This window comes from Saccopteryx bilineata, chromosome 4, assembly GCF_036850765.1.
Source record: "Saccopteryx bilineata isolate mSacBil1 chromosome 4, mSacBil1_pri_phased_curated, whole genome shotgun sequence".
Lineage (NCBI taxonomy): Eukaryota > Metazoa > Chordata > Mammalia > Chiroptera > Emballonuridae > Saccopteryx > Saccopteryx bilineata.
The window spans coordinates 277,215,317-277,237,284 of record NC_089493.1 but is presented as its reverse complement, the minus strand read 5'-3'; positions in this window follow the sequence as shown (position 1 = coordinate 277,237,284).

Genomic DNA, 21,968 nt, shown 5'->3' with positions numbered 1-21,968 from the left:
TCTCCAAGTATGATTGTATTTTTGTCAGTTTTTGTTTTAAGGTCAATAAGTAGCTTTCTTATATATTTTGGTGCTCCTTGGTTTGGTGCATATATATTAAGAATTGTTATGTCTTCTTGATTCAGTGTCCCCTTAGCCATTATGAAATGGCCATTTTTGTCTCTGAGTACTTTTGCTGTCTTGTAGTCAGCATCATCAGATATGAGTATTGCTACGCCTGCTTTTTTGTGGATGTTATTTGCTTGGAGCATAGTTTTCCAGCCTTTCACTTTGAATTTGTTTTTATCCTTGTTACTTAGATGAGTTTCTTGTAGGCAGCATACAGTTGGATTTTCTTTTTTGATCCATTCGGCTACTCTGTGCCTTTTTATTGGTGAGTTTAATCCGTTTACATTTAGTGTAATTATTGACACTTGTGAGTTCCTTATTGCCATTTTATAGATTGCTTTCTGTTAGTTTTGTGCCTTGTTTGATTCTTCTCTTTTGTTTTTCTATCTTTTGTTTTTATTTGGTTGTGTTCCATACATCTTTCCTCTGTTGCTATCTTTTTTAAATCATGTGCTTCTGTGGTGGTTTTTTCAATGATGGTTACCATTAAGTAATCAAAAGGGTTCCTACCCTGTTCATTATCTTGAAAGTCTTAATGTTTCTGTGTATCCCCTAAACAAATGTTGCCAGCCTGTGCCATGATGTCATGCTCCTCCCCCCCCACCGTGTGTGATTAAGGGTATATAAACAGCCCCTGAAATATTTTGGGGGCTTGCACATGATTTGGGCTTCCAGAATGCCCCATGTAAGCTATATGCAGCCGGCATATTTAATAAGTCTCCTCCTTTAATAAAACTCTTCAAAATTCATCTGGACTTGGTGTCTCTACATAAACCCACAGAATTGAGGTATGGGTACTTTACAACAGTAGAGCCATAGATACAAATAGAAATACAAACACAGATATTGTGGATAAAAAGGGTCACATACGAAACTTGACAAGCTCAGGGGAAGTCTGCATGCTGGCCTTATAAACTCAGAGACCTAAAGTAATCACACAGGATGTTCTGAAATTAAAACTTCCTAATTAGCCTGACCAAGCAGTGGTACAGTGAAAAGAGTGTTGGCCTGGGATGCTGAGGACTCAGGTTCTAAACCCTGAGGTCTCCAGCTTGAGTGTGGGCTCACCTGGCTTGAGCGTTGGCTCACTAGCTTGAGTGTGGGCTCACTAGCTTGAGCATGGGATCATAGACATGAACTCATGATCACTGGCTTGAGCCCAAGGTCGTTGTCTTGAGCAAGGGGTCACTGGCTCAGCCAGAGCTCCCCCTTTTCAGTCAAAGCACATATGAGAAAGCAATCAATGAATAACTAAAGTGCTGCAACTACAAGTTGATACTTCTCATCTCTCCCCCTTTCTGTTTGTCTGTCTCTTTCATTAAATTAAAAAAACAAAAAACAGTGCCTGACCAGGCGGTGGTGCAGTGGATAGGGTATCAGACTGGGATGCGGAGGACCCAGGTTCAAGACCCTGAGGTCGCCAGCTTGAGCACAGGCTCATCTGGTTTGAGCAAAAGCTCACCAGCTTGGACCCAAGGTCTCTGGCTCGAGCAAGGGGTTACTTGGTCTGCTAAAGGCCCGTGGTCAAGGCGCATATGAGAAAGCAATCAGTGAACAACTAAGGTGTCGCAATGCAAAACGAAAAACTAATAATTGATGCTTCTCATCTCTCCGTTCCTGTCTGTCTGTCCCTATCTATCCCTCTCTCTCTGACTCTCTCCCTGTCTCTTTAAAACAAACAAACAAACAAAAAACATTAGTAGAATAAAAACACCCTCATACTAGGTCTTATGCACCTCAGTTTTTGGTAGTGGGCTTTTGGCAGCTGGTCCAAACAGCTCAGCATGTTGGTACATTCCAAAAGTTTGGTGAGTATAGACGCTGCCTAAATAAACCCCTCTATCAGTGATGGATAAAAATAAAGAAGCTCTCCCATTCTCTTCCCCTTGTCCCCAAAAGGAGCCAGATTAGATTGCCATAGCCCCAACATGCCTATTGTTATTATGACAAGAAAAAATATTAATTTTTGAGATCAAATACTATTAGAGCATCTTAGAGAACTGAGGATGCTCATTGCTCCCAGCCCCTTTGGAAAAAAATGAACCTACAGCTGATTTGGGGTATCAGGTTCACACACATTACCCCTCTAATATGCAGATATAATGAAGCTTCCTTTATTACTGATCTACTCTTCTTCCTGACCCCCCACCTACTAGGTAGCAGGGGAAAAAACCCCACAAAAAATAAATTTGAGTCCAGTCGAATGCAACAATTTAACCCATTTCTTCAGGTTAAGCACAGCCTTTCAGGTTACTCATGTTCCACAAAGCACTATTTAAAGTACTTTAAAGGGGGCAGATGCAGGAGGTGGACACATGGTCATTGTCAACAGAAAGAGTCCATCTCAGTCCATAAAATAGAGATGCTCTACCTACCAATAACATTGTTGGGTGGAATAACTCAAAGCCTGATGAATGGACATCACCAGGCACATGATGGGCACTTTACCCCTCCCCCTTTCTTCCCTTGTGTTACCCGTTCCCTGTGTGAAAAGGAGGCTCCCAGATTGAGATCCAGTTGCTCAAAGAGGACTTAATACAGAGGAGGTGTCCAGGGCAGGTGGCAGAATTCCACAGACATCATCGAGAATACCAAGAGCCCAGATGGACGCATATCAAATGTGCCACCTGCATAAGATTTGGTCACCTCCCTGCCCAGCAAGCCAAATATCTACAATTTAACAGTTTTGAAACATAAAGGTTTGCTGCTGGTTTTTCATTCCCAAATTTGGGAGGGGGGTGATCATCACTGGCCTGGCCAGGCAGCTTTAGAGGCCTTCTGAGCACTAGATGCTTATCAGCATCCTTTGCGATTGTTTTAGATGACCATGCACTTACTGGCTTCCAAACACGAGCAACACAGGGCTTGTTATCTGTGTGCAGGGCCAGGCGAATGTTGGAAAGAGACATGGTGAGCAGGGCAAATGCCACGTGGGGCAACAAAGCTCTGCAGTCACAATGATCAGATGAGGGCAGGTCCGACACCCTCCAAGATGCATGGATGCATGCAGGGATGTCCTGAGTGTGTGTGGACTGGGGGAGCCGGACTGGGATATCACTGCTCTCCATCTCATAGAAATAAAAAGTTCCTGAGGGCTCTTTCGCACACTAAGTTATTAACTCTTATGACTCAACCATTCATCACAGCCCCTCTTGGCCCATTTCAGGGTGACACGTTCTCAAAATGTTCAAGCCTCTGCAAAGAGCGTTCCAGGCAATTTCGAGAACTAGAGCCGAAATGCCACGTTTTGGTCGAGAGTCACCCACTCACAACACAGAGCACCCAGTGCTGAAATTCTATTGAGCTTTTTTATTAAATCTTCCTTTGAGATCCAAAAAGCATGTCAGGGTTTTTCAGAACCTGGTCCTGGAAGGAAATCTGATGTCGGATGTTAAAGATAGAGGGACGGAGCTGAATTGAAGAAGACCTTTTAATCACCCCAGGCGGAAGACTTACTCGTTTGATACGGTCCCAAGGGAAGCTGGTTTTATCAGACACTTCCAATAAAAACAGAACAAATTCATATCACAATATTTTAAAATTCCAGTTGTTTACCTTGTTTTAAAAAAAATCATAACATACCCAGGAAAATGACTGAAAGGAAATAAAGACACCGATTTTTTTCTTTTTTCTTTTTTTTCGTGAGAAAGAGAGAGAAAGGGACAGACAAGAAGGGAGAGAGATGAGAAGCATCAACTCTTTGTTGCAGGACCTTAGTTGTTCGTTGATCACTTTCTCATGTGTGCATTGAACAGGGGCTCCAGCCGAGCCAGTGACCCCTTGCTCAAGCCAGTGACCATAGGCTCAAGCCAGCAACCATTGGGTTATGTCTATGATCCCATGCTCAAGCCAGTAATCCCATGTTCTAGCTGGTGAGTCTGCACTCAAGCCGGTAACCTTGGGGTTTCGAACCTGGGTCCTCAGCGTCCCAGGCTGATGCTCTATCCACTGTTCCACCACCTGGATATTACTAACTGCAGATATTATTAATGCTCTATCCACTGCACCACCAAATTATTAACTGGAGTTTTGTTTTGGTCATGATTTTTATTTCCCTCTTAAAGTACTTTTTAATTTTTTCCAAAATTTCTTCAATAAGCAACTATTTACTATTATGAACTTTTTATAAAGATTGGTATTGTGTTTTAAATTCCTCTATTTGACCTTTCTACTTGAGATTTATTTTTACAGCAAACATTTATGTGCTATACCCTCGGCCCACAACCTCCTTTTATAAATAAAGCTTTATTGATACACAGCCACACCCTTGGTTTCCTTATTGTCTAATGGCTGTTTTTGCACTTCAGAAGCAGAGCTGAATAGTTGGCAGGCCATTCACCACATGGCACACAGTGTCTAAAATATTGTTTACCTGGCTCTTACCTGAAAGCTTGCTGACTCCTGTGCTATACGAGAGGCTCTAGGTTAGGTAATTAATAGAAATCAACAGTTAACAACAACAACAAAAATATATCCCCAGGAACATGGAATTTGTTGCTTTTTGCCTGCAACTTCAGGGGTTCCCCTATCCCTAAGAACAGCACTCTGCGGTTTCAGGAAAATGCAACACGGCTGTGATTGTCACAGCTCTAGTCTCTTGGTTAGAGCAGATTCTTAATGGTCCAGAGATGGAGAGACCGCCAATTTTGTTTTCCCAATTAACAATGGAGGCAATATTAACCTGTGCTCCGCCCCCCCCCCATCCCAACACAGTGCCTGGCATATGGTTAAGCACTCAATAAACTTTGCCTGTTAGTATCAGCACATCCAGGAGCCCCCCACACACACACACACACATACTCACCCTCCTCTGCCTAGCAGTCAAACTTCACCCCAAGTTTAAGAGGTCCATGTCCCTTACTTCAAGCCAGCGGAACTCTCAGTTCAGGGGAATTTAATAAGCCTCTGTGTTTACCCGAAATAGCTTCTTTGCAGGCCACAGAACTGGAAGTTTCAGCTTCATGGTACATAGAATGCATACAATTCCTTCTCTCACCCAGCCTGGGAACCAGAGACGAATAATAAAAGAAATGAGTTTGAAGTTTCTAAACCCAGTTCTGTAAACAAGCTTCCAGCAGCCACCTTTTGCCTTCTGCTGGACTTCATCTCCTTGGAAACATCATAATAGGTTTAACAAAAGCTCAGAAGATTCTTCAAAGACCTGCTGTTCACCCCGCAACAGGAACGTGCTTATGTATTCTATTAAAGAAGCGTGCCGTGGGGTTGGCCTCCGCGTGAACCCGCTAAGCACGCAAACACATCAGAAACAGGTGGGGAGAAGAGCTGGGCTCAGCGCCTCCTCTGCAAAGGGAACTCTGCGGGTACATTCTCAAATTAGGAGCTCAGGGTCCGTCCAGCATTTGATAGGAGCCTTCCAAGTCTGTCTCTTTTATTCAATTAAGAAATGATAGGAACCTGAAATTTTCCCTATGATTCAAAATAATGATAAATAATCAGGTAGAGTTTGCGGGGTTTGTTTTTTGGGTTTTTTTTTTTTTTTTTTTTTTTTTGGCACATCTCTAAGAAACTTCTGCTGAATTTAATCATGTCTGCTTCTGGGAAACAGTCATCAGGCAGGCTATTCGCAATTCAAATCATCTTGCCCACACAAACACACCCTTTGTCGGTGGCGGTACCAGTCTCAGAATAAGTCATTCAGACATGTGAGGCAGCGCGGTGTTTCCAAGATAAACAAGACAACAACAATAATAATAATAATAGTTGTTATTATTATTAAGCTAATTTGGTTCAGAAAGAGAGAGTAGACGTGACTCAGGTAAATGTTCAACTTGGAAGGGGTAACAAAAGAAGAAAGAAAGAAAAATACCCAGTGATGGGTAGATATATTTGGTGAGCTGCACCACCTGCGTGGGTCTCACTGCTTGGAGGACCATTTTTTTTCTGTCATATTCTGAATCTAGTGCCTAGTATGCTTGAATTTTTTTCCTGTAAAGTATTTTCTATTATTCAGGGTCCAACTACCCAAGATATTTTTTTTTAATTTTTTTTTTCTGTATTTTTCTGAAGCCGGAAACGGGGAGAGACAGACTGACTCCCGCATGCACCCGACCGGGATCCACCCGGCACGCCCACCAGGGGGCGACGCTCTGCCCCTCTGGGGCGTCGCTCTGTTGCGACCAGAGCCACTCTAGCGCCTGGGGCAGAGGCCGAGGAGCCATCCCCAGCGCCCGGGCCATCTTTGCTCCAATGGAGCCTCGGCTGCGGGAGGGGAAGAGAGAGACAGAGAGGAAGGAGGGGGAGGGGTGGAGAAGCAGATGGGCACTTCTCCTGTGTGCCCTGGCCGGGAATCGAACCCGGGACTTCTGCACGCCAGGCCGGCGCTCTACCACTGAGCCAACTGGCCAGGGCCAAGATATTTTTTTTAATTCACCTTTTTTATTTGGGGGCCATTTCTGGAATGAGGAATAAGAAAAAGGAGGTGAAATCTTATGAGCTTTTGGGGAGCTGGAGTGGAATAAGGTTCACCTAAGCCAAAGTATAGTTTTGGGGTTCACACTGAATTTAAATCTTGCTCATGGGATGAAATGACCTTTCCCAAGTTACCTAACTTCTTCTTTTGCCATGTGGTGATAGTAGTAATATGTCCTCGGGCTGTTATTGTGATGATTAAATGAGATAGCACTTATCATGGTGCCTGGAAAACAGGAAGTGTGCAGAGCTGTTAGCTGCCAGTATTATTATTATTATTAAGCAGCCTAATCCTGGAGCTAATGCTTAAATCCTCTGGACAACACCACATGTAAGTGGTTGACCAGCCTTTGTCTGAAAACCTCCAAAGGTAGGAAGCTCACTATCTACATCTATGTATATCTCTGGCTCTTAGAATGTTCTTTCATGTATTCAGCTGAAATTTCTTCCACTGTGACTTGTGCTCTTTGGTCTTAGTTCTATCCGTTGGGAGTCTTAAAGGATGGGGATAATTCCTCTTGTATTTGTACTAGGGAAGGTTTGGCTTTATTGTAAGTAATAAAAGCCAACTTTGGGAAACTTTAGCATGAAAAGAAATCAACTCCCGCATGCGCCCGACTGGGATCCACCCGGCACGCCCACCATGGGGCGCGCCAGGTGGATCCCGGAAGGAGGAAGAGTAGGAGCAGGAGGAGGGGGAGAGGAAGAAGGAGGAAGAGGAGAAGGAGGTGAAGGAGAAGAAGAAAGAAGGGAAGAGAAAGAAGAACGAAGAAGAGGAAGGAAGAAGAGAATGGGATGAAAGGGAAGGGGAAGGAAGGGGGCAGGGAGAAGAAGGAGGAGGTTGAGGAGGAGGAGGAGCAGTTGAGGAGAGGAAAAGGAAAAGGAGGAGGAGAATCAGCCTCAGGGAATGCAGGAACCAGGGCAAGTTCAGAACCGACATTATCAGGAGTCACCAAAACTAGGTCTCCAGCAGTACCCTTACCCACAGCCACAAGAGTATGACTATTTCAGCCTGAGTCAGGTGTCCACCCCTGAATCAATCAACTCTGGCCAGAGGCAGAGTCACCTCCTGCAGATCTTGGTGCTGGGAGCCCACCTGTATATAAAGGGGTGAAAAGGCATCCCACAGAAGGGCAAGTTGTTGTGAACTTAGCAGCCTCTCAGCAACCATACTATGAGGAAGCTCAAACCATGTGAGGGAACCATGGCTTTGAAAACCTATTCTCAATACTTTGAGAACCTATTCTCTAGGATAAACATCCTTCAGTCCTTTCAATCACAAAGATTAAATTAATTATTAATTTAAAATAATTATGTGATTCTTTATTCAGTTTTCTGACTGTTAAGCTTCCTAAATGTTAGGCTTCCTGAAGACAGAAGACCGTGTCTAACTCATTCACTGACACATCTCATTACCTAGCTAGGGACTTAGACCACAACTCAAATAATTGTGGAATTAGTAAATTGATTGATTAATGCATTAACAAAATTATCAGTTTGGAAATCTTGTGGTTACCTGCTTTCAAATGTCGTTAAATCTCTCTCAGTAAATTGTCACTCATAGTAAAAGGAACTCCATTGTTAGAAGATCTTTTGTACAAACTAGGAAAGAAGGTCAAATCATGCAAATAAGTCTTATTTTCAATCACCTGAGGGTTTTATTTGTCTGTCCACTGGCTGTCTATTCCTGCATAACACATTCTAAAACAAAGTAGCTTTAAACAACAATCATCACTGACTTGGCTCATAAATTGGTTAGGGCATGATGGGCTGGCTCATCTCTGCTCTACATGCCATCAGCTGAAGTAGCTTGGCTGGGAGCTGGAGAATCCACTTCCAAGATGGCTGGCAAGTTGGTGCTGGCTGTCAGCTGAAAGCTCAGCTGAGGACACAGATCAGAACCTCAGGTCCTCCGCACAGGTATCTCCCTGTACCCATGCTTGGTCACGCCCAGAGCATGGTGGCTGGGTTCCAAGAGTGAGCATCCCAAGAAAGCAAGACAAAGAAGAACACGGAGTTTTTATGACGCAACCTCAGAACTCACATGGTACTACTACTCCTGCCATATGCGATTGGTAACGGCAGTCAGAAAGGTCTGCCCATTTCAAAGGGAAAAGGCATAGACCTCATCATACTATGAGTGGTGTGAAGGTCACAATAAAAGGTGAGAGATATTGCTGGGAGCATCTTTGGAAAGTACAGTCTTCCCCAGCATCTCTTCTCTTTTTGGCACGGGCAAACAAACTGAATTTCATCCTTGAAAGCTTGAACACTGTTGCCCAGTCCTCCACTTAGTCATCATTTTTTAGTCATCTATGCCGGGCATTGAATGAAGTTCTGAAATTACAAAGATAAATGAGAAAACGTTCTTCCATTGGGAGTCCACAGAGGGGTAGAGAAGATGAATAATGAAAATTCAATGTGATAAGTGATTCAGCCAAGGTATAGATAGGCAGTGTTGACGTAGAAAGAAACAGTCGACTTTGCCTAGAATGGAAGTTTGATTACCTTAACACTTTTTTCTGCAGTAGACATGGGTTCTGTCATGTTTCTAGGTTATCATTTTCGGAGTTAATATTTCCCTAGATGAGCTTGTGGACAGCCAGATCACTCAAGTTGTACCATGTGGGAACCACAACCAAAGAGCAGTACTTATTGGCCAACAAAGGCTGTCATGAGTAGGATTGATGTCTAGACTAATAGGTCCTCCTGGGAGCCTTGAAATTTTCATAGAAGAGAGAACTCAAATAGTGATGATGATGATGATAATTTTTTTAAATATACTTTTTTCAAAACATTTTTATTTTTATTACTTTTTTATTGGATTTAATGAGGCAACATTAGTTAATAAAGTTATATAAATTTCAGGTGTACAATTCCATAGTACATCATCTAGATATTGTATTGTGTGTTCACAACCCCAAGTCAAGTATCTTTTCATCACTGTTTATCCCGTTACCCTCTCCTACCCCCCCACTCTCCTTTCCCTCTGTTAATCACCATACTATTGTCTGTGTCTATGAGGCTCTTTGTTTCTTTTTTTGCTTAATCCCTTCACCTTTTTCACCCAGCCCTGCAACTCTCTCCCCTCTGACAGCTATCAGTCTGTTCTCTATATGAGTCTGTTTCTATTTTGTTTGTTAGTTTATTTTGTTCATTAGACAACACAAAGAATTCCCATATGCCTTAAGCCCAGTGTCCATTGTTACCATCTTAGATTAGTTTGGTAATTTATTACAATTAATGAACTGGTAATGGTACATTATTATTAACTCAAGTCCATGATTTATTCAGACTTTCTTAATTTTTACCTAGTGTTTTTTTTTTTCTATTCCAGGATTTCATCCAAGATACCATATCACATTCAGTTGCTGTCTCCTTAGGCTCCTTTTCACTGGGACAGTTTTTAGACTTTCTAAATCTTTGAAAACCTTGACAGTTTTGAGGAGTACTGTCATGTGTTTTGTAAGATTTCCCCTCTATTGGGATTTGTTTGATGTTTTCCTCATGATTAGACTGGGATTTTGGATTTGAGGAGGAAGACCACAGAGAAATATTATCATTTTTATCGCACCATCTCAAGGGCACATAGTATCAGCCCTGGCCAGTTGGCTCAGTGGTAGAGCATCGGCCTGGTGTGTAGGAGTCCCGGGTTCGATTCCCGGCCAGGGCACACAGGAGAAGCGCCCACCTGCTTCTCCACCCCTCCCCCTCTCCTTCCTCTCTGTCTCTCGCTTCCCCTCCCGCAGCCAAGGCTCCATTGGAGCAGGGTTGGCCCAGGCGCTGGGGATGGCTCTATGGCCTCTGCCTCAGGCGCTAGAATGGCTCTGGTTGTGGCACAGCAACACCTCAGATGGGAAGAGCATCACTCCCTGGTGGGCATGCTGGGTGGATCCTGGTCAGGCACATGTGGGAGTCTGTCTGACTGCCTCCCCATTTCTAACTTCAGAAAAATACAAAAAAAAAAAAAGAAAATATATGAACTAGTCAAAATCTCTCTTTAAAAAAAAAAGGGGGGCACTTAGTATCAACATGATTTATCACTGTTGACTTTAACCTTGACTTGGAGGAGGTAGTGCTTATCGAATTTCTTCACTGTACAATTGCTCCTTCTCCCACTGTTTTACTGCCCACTTTGGAAGGAAGTTACTGTGTGCATCTCACACTTAGGGAGTGGGGAGCGATGCTCCACCTCCTTGAGGAAGGCGTGGCCACATACACTGTCAATCATTTCTTTGTGAGTATGGACTCATGGATGTTTACTTTATACTTTGGGTTATAATCCAACACACATTTATTTTTGTTGCTCCAAGTGTTCAGCTTTGCCATTGGGAGATTTTTAGGTGGAGCCATCCATCCCTTTAAGATGCCCCCATTATTGGGGTGTCATAATAACTTTTTTGTCTATACATACCAGCACTCAAATAGTAAGGGCATGTTGTTAAGTGTATTCCTAACTTGATAGTTCAAATAAGCCTATGGTGTGCTTTCATTTACAGATAAGGAGACTGAGATGCAAAAGGGTTCGGTATAATGTCCAAGGTCACAAAGCTTGTAAGTGGTAGAGCTAGGATGTGAAGCCATGCTGGCTCGCCCCACACCCCCACTTGTAACAAGCCGTGTGAGCGTTCAAAGGAATACAACCTTATGTTATTCCTCTACTTGTTGAAACACAAACATTGGTTATATATATTGGTATATAAAAGAAACACAGAGCCAACTGAAAGAGCTTCCAATGACCTCAAGCAGTGGCAGGCACTCCTTTGTATCTTTTGGCCTCCATCCTTCACCCCACACCCACAGTGCATAGTCAAGAAGAGAACCACCCACATGGAAGTGTTACAGACTTAATGTGCTTTCCCCTTGTAGGAAGTTGTGGAAAGATGTGATGGACAGAGAGGGATGAATGCAAAAGCTGACATTTCCCAAATCTGAAGGGGTGATATTTTGGGGGGTTGAGTGGGTCTTCTTGGAGTCCCTTAAATTAGACCACAGAAGCCCAATCTGCCCACTCAGGAGCAAGCCCTCTGCACAATACACTCCCTTCCAAACCTTGGAGCTTAACTCCCTCCATGTTCCCCTCTAACCCTGAAAGATGCCAAAATATCTCCAGGAGAGCCTGTTGAGAATTGCTAATCATTTTGACACTGGGTTGGACAAAGCTCAGAGCAGAAGGAAAAACAGAGACCCACATTCCCTTTTGAAAGCCCCACAATAACCAGAGATCTGGGACCAAAGACAGAGTCCAGTGTCCCTGTGCTCTATGCCCAGAACACAGGAAGCTTGGGTAAGTTGGTGTCTGCTCTATCAGACACCAGCCTGGTATTACAATATAGAGCATTCATTTCTGTGTCACTAGATTCTATACCAGTCCTCTTACCTCCCCCAAATCATACCCTGTTCCTTCCAAGCTATCAGCTTGCTTTCTGTTGGTTAGAAGACAGTAGCATCTTGCACAATACAAGTCCATTTTAGCAATTTCTCTGCTGCCTCCGAGAACAGGGGCAAAAAAAAAATCTCAGTATGAGGACAGCCTATCTTTATTAGCTTCTGCTTTGGAAAATGACAATGCCATCCTTTAGATTTCTTAAGGAACTAGAGCAGAGCCAAAGTAGTCGGTGGCACTCAGCTGGAGTTTAAGACCTTGTTCACAATGCCTAAAAACTTCAAAAAGTCTCAAGGACAATACCTAGTGTAATGTCCTCATCGACATCTAAAGAGCCAAAAAAAAAACTAGGCCATGGATACAATGAGAAGCCAAAGTACTGATGAATGGGAGGGGAGATGCCCCAGAGCCCCCCTGTGAGCTTCTGCTTCCTGCTTTAAGGATAAAATTGGATGGGAGCAGTGGCTTTCAGAAGATGTCAAAGCTGCCTCACCACTCTGGCAGGAGCTAACTCGATTTCCTAAATTTAAAGATATTGAGTTCTGTAATTTGTCCTCAAAGAAGCTATGTCAATGTTTGGGATCCTGGCTTTGCAGCTACTCACTGTGTAGACACAGTTTACCCTCTTTAAGAATATTCGGTTTACTTGTCCATAAATCAGAGACCCCCCACACGATTACAGAGAGGTTTTTACCTGAAAGATTTCTTCCCCAGGCACTTGGGCCAGATGTGAGTTAAGATGCCCAGGTCCCTCTGAGACAAAGCAGAGATGGTTCCTGTCCTCCAGAAGCTTAATTATGTAACAGAGCATGTGGAGTACATATTGACACACGATGAAAAATTGTCTGGAACACTCACACAAACACACAAACACAATCCCAGAGCTGCTGGATACTCCCTAAATTCTTGTCTCTTCCTGATTTAATATACTTGCCAGAAAATAGCAGTTAATTCACTTAAAGGTAAAAGTGGTTGTTTTCATGCAAGGACACTTTCCCCTGGTTTAGGTCAAGGTCATTGGTCAAGGTTAAAGAGTATCTTGACCTTTTGCTGTGCAAGTCTTCTCAGCAACCTTCTCCCCTGGGACCATCGCCCATTAATTAGCATGACCCTAACAGAGGGATCCAAAGAACGAGAAGGGACAAAAATCCAAAATGAGCTGTGTTCTGCTGGAAGCAGCTATGTTCAAAGATCTCATTGGTACATTTAGTCATTTGTTCCTTCAACAAATACTTACTGAACTGTACTAGCTGGTCAAGTACTTCATTAGGCACTGAGAATAGAGCAGTGAGTGAGATGCTCACAGCCTGGGGGAGGAGATGGAAGTAGGGGTCGTCAAACTTTTTATAAAAACCGCCCACTTTTGCAGTGCTGGTCAACCTGGTCCCTACCGCCCACTAGTGGGTGGTCCAGCTTTCATGGTGGGCCAATCGCAGCGCTGTTTGGTTGTGCGGTAGGGACCAGGTTGACCAGCACTGCAAAAGTGGGCGGTTTTATAAAAAGTTTGAAGACCCCTGTGCGGGAGCACAGATACTAGGCACCTTCTCTCCTTTGAGGCAGTAAGAAAAGACCTCCTGGAGGGGGAGGATGACATGGAAGCCAGGACCAGGACAAGTAGGAGCTGACTAGGTGAAATGACAAGGGCTGAGCTGAGAGGGCTCAAGAAAGGGAACAGCAGGTGCGAAGGCAGAGATGGTGGGAGAGAGAGAGCATAATGCATTCCTGGTGAGGGCTGCAGGGGGAGGGCAGGGTGGAAACACTGAGGCTGCAAAGATCAGTTTGGGTGCACAACAGGAGTCCGTGCAAAACCGCCAACGGCCTTTAAGGAGGGAAGTGAAAGGGTCAGATCTGCATTTTAGGAAGATCTCTGTGACTATGGTAGATTAGGTAAAGAAAGAAGATCTGGGGATTCCCTAGAGATCTCAATCCTCAGTGAAGATGGCCACCACTTGTAGAAAGCGTTCTCTGCCATATTACCATCTTTAATACCTAGAACAACAAAGTGAAAGAAGTATAGCAGCTACTCCCCTTTTACAGATGAAGGAACAGAAACCCTAAAACAGGGTTCTCACTCTCAGTTTTATCGATATTTTGGATTAGACAATTCTTTGTGGAGGAGGCCGCCCTGTGCATTGTAGGATATTTAGCAGCATCCCTGGTCTTTACCCATAAGATGCCAGAAGTACCCTCCCACCAAATGTGACCATTAAAAATGGCTCTAGACATTGCCAAATGTCCTCTAGGAGGGTACAATGACCCCTAGTTGAGAACTACTATTCTAAAAGGTCAAACCCCAATTTTACACGAGCAAGGATGCCAATCAGGCTTCTGTCTGCCTGGTCTACCCTCTTCCCACCCTGTCAAACACAAGCATACTCCCTTCTCTGCTGGCCTCACCCCTCGTGGCCTCGACACATCATACGCATCAATTTGCCTCTAAATGACCGAAGTTTTCACTGGGAATCTTAAGAACAGATGTCGCCTTCTGCTGTCATTTTGGTTTTCCCCGTACATTTAAAGCAAGGACTCTTTTTTTGTCTTGTGAGCTAAAAATTGTTAGCTTAACACTCTGGAAGCGAAAGAGATTTCTCTCATCACATGTTCATTCTCATACATTGCCTTTCAAACCAGTAGAACCCTGGCACCAAAAATGGTGGGGAGTGAGTGGCGTGACATCAGAGTCCATTTCTGCCCGATTCCGAGGTTGTTTGTCCTTTGCCTGGGACGGCACAACCCATTTGGTGATTTGAAGCTTCCTCCCAGAAGTATGCATTTTTTGAAAAACCCAAATTACTCTTCTCATGGATCTTCATCAGAAACGTTACCTTGTGATTAAATTTGCAGATGTAAAAAGAAAAAAAAAATAGAATTTCCGAGTGGTAGAGGCAGCAAGAGCATGCAAGAGCCAATTTCCTCTGCTTCCCTGTTCCGTGCGAGTGCGGCAGCCGGGGAGCTTGTCTACCCCATACCCAATTACTCTGCTAGGCAAAGAGAGTTTTTCGGTCCTGAGCATGTAATTTTATTACCTAAGCACCAATTTTAATATAATTCATGTAATTTTTTTCTGCAGGAGAAAAGTTATTTTCTAAATGCCTGGTAAAATAAGAGCTGATGGATTTTTTTTTTTTACTTCCACCAACTCTCTCTGTAGAATTTTCCACTAAAAGAAGCAACCTTAGAGAGGTGCTCAGCTCAAACAGCCTCACCCGCAAGCAGAGAGGGTTTGAAGGGCCTTTCAAGCTCGTTGATGTCTAATGACTCAGTGTCTCAGAAGATACCAAATGTATCTCAAAAACTGCCACCTTATCCAGATCACACCAAGGTCAGACTCAGTCAGGGTTCTCGATCCCTGCAATATGGCCAGTTAGGGTTGAATAATTCTTTGTTGTAGAGGCTGTCCTTGTGTTGTGAGATGTTCAGCAGTATCCCTCGTCTCTACCCATGTGATGCCAGTTGCATACTACCCAAGTTGCGGCAACTGAAAATGTTCCCATTCATTGTCACATGTGAGAATCAGTGAGTTTTGTCTCTTTGTTCCAGGACCCCTCTGGCTTTCTCCTGGGACCCATCTAAGTAGTAGAGAGGAGAAAGCTGCTGCATTCAGTGCTCAAAATTAATTTTTAGGCAATCAAGAGTTGTTGTTGGATGACCCAAGATAACTGCAAAGGTAGGTTTAGCAGGTATCCAACATAATTACAACCTGCAGTTTCCCTCCAGTACTTAAGGGTGAGTGTGCAGAGCAGGACGCTAGAGTTGGATGTTACTTTTCTTTCTGTTATTTACTTAGCAATATTCATAGAGTCTACCATGGGCCAGGCACTGTTCTAAGTGCTTCAAAGAAGCAACTCATTTATTTTTGATCCTTACTAAAATCCTGCAAGGTAGGTACTATTATCACCCCATTTCACAGATTAGAAAAATGAAGCACAGAGACATTAAGTATGAGTTACTGAGTAGCACACAAGAATTCAGACTAAGGCATTTGACATAGTCTGGACTCTTAATCAGTAGGCTATGGTGAGTACAGTATACCTGGGGAAAGTTAATTGAATTAAGACTCAGATTTATCTGGGTTCAACTCTTGGCTCTGTCACTAACTAGCTGGTGAACTTGGTTAAGTTTCTTGATGTTTCCAAACTTAATTACCTCCCATTTCCAACACCATTACATTGGTATTCAATACATACATTTGGGAGGGTAGGGAAGACACAATTCAGTTCATAATAAACTTTATCCAAACAATTGCTGGCATGATCATTTTAAAACCTATGTCAGAGTATGCTTCTCCCCTGATTATAACTCTTTAGTGGTAACTATCACAATTAGAATAGAATTCAGATCCCAAACAGTGATCCTACTAACCCTGCCTATCTCTGTAATCTTAGTGCTCACCACTCTCCATTACTCTGCTCTGGTCATGCTGGCGTTTTTTCTGTCCCCATCACACAGCAACTTTGTTCCTGCCTCCAAGCCCAGCACATCACAAGAGCTCATTAAATAACCAGTGACTGAGGGAAGAACAGCAAGGAGGCCCTTTAGCTCAGGCACAGACAGCTCTTTCTCCACCATCACTCTTCAAGCCTCCCTCCAAGCTAAGTAGCTCATGAAAAATATAGAGAGAATTCTGTCCGACAATCACCAGATGTGCCACTCAAGAACAAAGTGGAATTAGACTTGAAAATTACATCACAGGCAAACCCATGCTGTGAGGCCTTATTAAAACCAAGGAGAGCTGACTGCTTGTCACCTCCCATCACCGGATCATAAAAGGAGAGAAAAAAACACACTCCCACCTTTCTTTGTGGCTCATAAGGGGGGGGGGGTGAGAAAGGGGTGGGGATTCTCCTTTGCTCCCTAAATCTCGTCCATCTTTTAGTCCTATGTGTGACTTTCCTAAATAACAAGCAGAAATACACAAAAGAAGAGGAACCTGAACCATGGCTGTCTGAAGAAGCAAGACACACATGGCGCTGAACACCCCTTATGACCAGATGCCTATGGTGGTGCCTCTAAGTCCCACCCCCGCCAGAGAAAGAAACAAATTCCTCTCATCTTCATCCTGCGGCAGGGCTCATCCTAGCAGCCCCCATGCAGACAGGAACCCAGAATCACCCCCTAGTAACACTGTGAATGTCAGAGGTCCCTAACTGCCAGATCCCGGGTGCCGAACCCACAGATATGTCTTGTCTGACCTGCAGTATTCATTTTATTTGAATTAGATGCCAGCATTTGAGATTCAGATTTTATAGAAAAATCTATATTGCCAACCTCTCTGAAAAAAAAAAAATCAATCTGACAACGGGCTCATATGCCTGCAATGCAAAATTCTCCTGGGACTGGGAAGAAACTGCCCACAGTAGCGTTCTGGAACTCTCAATTTCATTACAGTTTCCACTCCGCCCTCTTGGCTCATTGATATTACCTGTCTGGACCTCATTGGTATTGAGTTTGCAAGCCTGGTTTCACACACACACACACACACACACACACACACACACACGAAATGAATAGTCTCAGAACTCCCTTGGGGGCCAATAGCATCATCGCACATCTTGAGTGGAGGTGCTCTTTACAAGCCAACCCTCTTGAATCAAATGGGAGCAGCCAGAATTCTAAACCTCTCCTTGGCCACATCTCTGCTGCCACCTCGCAGGAAATAAGGCAGAAGAGCCACAAATCCTGTCTCCTCCCGCAAGAGCGGCATTTGCTGCAACAAACAGGAAGATATCATTCTCATGAAAATAGATTCACCCAAGGGCAGGAATCTGATTTTAAAGACACTCAATGTGGCAGAGATTGTTATCTGTTGACCATAATCCATTTCTTCCTCCTGGGCACGCAGCTAGCCTGTATTTCTCCTGCCTTCTCTTGCGGTTAGCTGTCACCACATGACTGGTTCTCCGGAAGGGACACAGCTGGAGACCGATGATGGAGGGGCTCTAAGGACAGTGCAATGACACAAGATAAGAGGATCTTGGGTTCCTGAATCACCACCCAGAAGTGAGCCATCCAACTTGGATTGGTACATGTATGTAACAAATCATCTTGTGTTGAAGCCACTAGACATTTGGAAGACAATTTGTTGCCTCAACTATTTATCCTAATGTACCCTGTAAACTTCCAAGAAAAAAGTAAATAAAATAAAAACTCAGTGCACATGCTGAGCCACTTTAGTAGCTGCCACAGGTAGGTGTCAACTATGTGCCAGGTGCTTTCGTGGAGACTCACAGGAACTAAGTCATTTTCCCAGTTTCATGGCAACAGGGTGGAGGGAGGTCTGGAATTGAAACTCAGATCTGGCTCTGAAGTCCATGTTTTTCTTTTTTTCCTTTTTTCTTCTTTTCCAAGTGTGAGGAGGGGAGATAAAGAGACTGACTTCCATACCTGCCCTAACTGGGATCCACCTGGCAAACCCTGTCTGGGGCCGATGCTCTGCCCATCTGGAGCCATGCTCACAACCGAGTTATTTCTAGTGCCTGAGGCAGAGGATCCACAGAGTCATCCTCAGTGCCTGGGGCCAATACACTCAAACCAATCAAACCAATCAAATCAATCGAACCAGGGATGCTGTAGGGGAAACGAGAGAAAGAGAGAGGAGGGGTAGAGGTGAAGAAGCAGATGGTCACTTTTCCTGTGTGCCTTGACCAGGAATCGAACCCGGGACTTCCACATGCCAGGCCAATGCTCTACCACTGAGCCAACCAACCAGGGCTCATGTTTTTCCATATGAATACTCACTCAGGAGTTCCTAGGATGGACCAGTTTCTCCACAGATTGTTTTATCACCCTTCCTTGAATCTGCCCTACAAACAAATGAGGTAGACAGCATTATTATCTCCATTTTATATCGGAAATTGGGGCCCAGAGACAAAAAAGTACCTTTCCTGAGGTCCCTGTTTGTGTGAAATCCAGACCCATAACTTTCCGACTCTTTCCACTGTTTGCCACCTGGCAAACCCTGTCTGGGGTCGATGCTCTGTCTGTCTGAAGCCATGCTCACAACTGAGCTATTTCTAGCTATTTCTTTGCACAGCAAGAAGGTTTGGCAAGACTAAGGAATGCTGACACATTTTTCTCATTTTTGATAAATGAATGACAGTGTTTATTACTTTCAAATTAGAAACTGTAAATATTTTCCTTTATAAAAACTTATATTATTAATGCATTACTTCTAATATCATTATGTTCATATTAATGTAGTAAATGTAATATTAATGATATTAATTAATATTGGTGACATTCATGTAATATTACTTGCCATAACATGTGACTTGAAATAGCATTACAAATATTTTCATTTGTATCTTTATACTTGAAAGATCAAGTACATCCGATGGAAATGATGGTGTCATATTATAGGCACTACAGTATAGCATCATAGTATGTATACTACATTTTAATGTCATATTGTAGACACAATAAAGGTTGAGTGAAGTCACATGAACATGAAACTCCTTGGAGGTCCCCACACATATACTACTTCTTCATTTTTCCATGATTTCGCCTTTTCTGTTTCTTTTGCCGGGGAAAAATCGATCTTAGTTACCTGACCAATTTCTGCACATCTCTGAAGACTCAGCTCCGGCCCCTCTCCTGTTCTATTGAAACTAAATACATGTTCCTCTGTGTCTTCCTCACTAATCTGTAAATCTCTTAAGGACAAGAACTAAATATTTCTGTATATTTTTGTATGAAAAATAACAGTGTTCTGCCATGACAGCATTCTTCACAGCATCTCAGTTGTGTACACACCTGTCTCAGCCCACCCCTGGGGGAGGGGCACCCCTCCGCACCTCTGTAGACCCAGAGCCTACAGACAGCAGGAACTCTCAGTGAACATCTGTTGGAGTACGTTCGCGAGAAAATGCTTTGAAAGCCCGCATTCAAGAGTTTTGCCTCTTTCACTGATATTTCCAATTTACTTAAAATGTGAATATTCCTGTAAAACAGTGTTTGATTTTTTAAAATTAATTTTTAGAGAGAGAGAGAGAGAGAGGGAGGCAGAGAGAAAAAAAAATCAGTTAAATGTTCCACTTATTTATACATCCATTCATTGATTCTTGTATGTGCCCTGGCCAGAGATCAAACCCACAACCTTGACATGTTGGAATGACATTCTAACCGAATAAGCTATCGGGCCAGGGTTGTAAAACAGTGTGTTAAAGCTTTATTTATTTTAACCCTTGTATTCAGACAAGGAGAGGCCAGATGGGCACCAAATACATAAAGAAAAAGTTGAATGAATTAGAGGAAAGCAAAGTCCCTACAGACAAATTTCCTTTCCTCACAATGTTGTCCAGAGCCCACAACTTTGGACTTATTCATTGGTAACTCTTACTAATTCCCACAGTCCCAGGACTATATTTGGTAAAGGAAGACATGTATGAATCACCAACACAGAAGTACCGCAGTTCTCCCACTGATGAGGTTATCCAGTCCAAGTGGTGAATACAGTCCTGGAATCCAGCAGATCTGGATTCAAATGCTGATGTCACTCACTATCTTTGCAACAGCCATTTTCAGCCAGTATGCCCGAAGAATTTTTTTCCTTTTTGTTGAATTTATTGGGGTGACCCTGATTAACAAAATTATACAGTTTTCAGGTGCACAATTCCACAACACGTCACCTGTGCACTGTATTGTGTGTTCACCACCCCAAGTCAAGTCTCTTTCCATCACATCACCATTTATCTCCTCTCTACCCTCCTTACAAGACCTGACTAGTCAGAGGCACTGACCTCTTTTCCCTTAGATTGTCAAATAAAAAAAATGATGACAGCCAACACAAAAATTGCCATCTGGTATGAATAAACAAAAATTATGCCTTTTTTTCACCAAATTGGCAAAAAATACATTTTCTGGTGTGCCACAGAATTTTAGTCATTAGTGTATGTGTGCCACAAGATGAAAAAGGCTGAAGATCACTGTTTGTGATCTTTAGTAAGTCTTTTAGTCTTAGTTTCCTCATCTGGAAAATGGGGATAACGTACACTGGGCAGAATAAATCAGTTAATGAATGGAATATGCCCAGCACAATATCTGCCATACAATAGGACTTAATAAATGTTTTCATTATCATCTTTCAAATACGACCTTGAGTTCCCGGAAAACCTCTGTGTCTCTGTCAGGGACAGAAAGATATGGATTTCTTGAATAAGGGTCAAAGCATCAGCCCGTGCCAGAGCCTGTAAGAGAAAGGCTGAAAGGACAGATGATGCAAGAAGGGAATAGTTCCAGAGGGGAAGTCAGAAAGGGATTTACAGGCACGCGAAGGTTGGCAGGACCTGATTTCTCCCTAATACACCATCCCCTGCCATGACTGTCTGCTGAGATAAGCCACCTGCTAGGAATCATCAGGAGAGAACTGCCACAGCCAAGTTCCAAAATTTGAGCATAAAATATAAATATTACAGTCTCAAAGGAAAACCATAGGGTTCCTCAGGGGTGGAAATGGTTTTGAATGTCTCCAAGAAGCAGGACTAATCAGAGGGAGGAAAGGCAGCTGTCACCATGAAACCATGTGCAAAAGAACAATCTCCTCTAAATGAAGAAACACTAAATAAATGGCTCCCAGGGTTCCAGGAGCCATGAACAAACCCCCACCCAGAGCTAGAGCATCCAGGGGTATGGACTGCGTACTACATCACACCAACCCGCACCGGAGACTGGAGATGTGCGTGAGAAGAAAACCATGTCAAGAAATGTGACTTCCCCGTGTTGATTTCCCATCTCTCTCCAGACACCTCCAGGGGGCTTAACCCTCCGTGGAGGAAGCAATAGGCAGGAAAAACAGTAAGGTACCAAGTCACCACAAGAGATAACAGCCTATATTAACCAACATCTTTTTATTGTCTGTATTCTGATGCTTTGAAAGATGAGGCCTTGCTGACCTAGAGGGACTACCCCTCCGAAAGTTAGCCAGTTCCTAGAGAAAGCAAACAACTGTGAGTGTGCTTTTCATACATAAGCCCATCAATCTGGGGCCCAAACCCCCAACTGCCTCCTTTACAGGGCTCTCACACTCTAGACAACTCCATCACCCCAT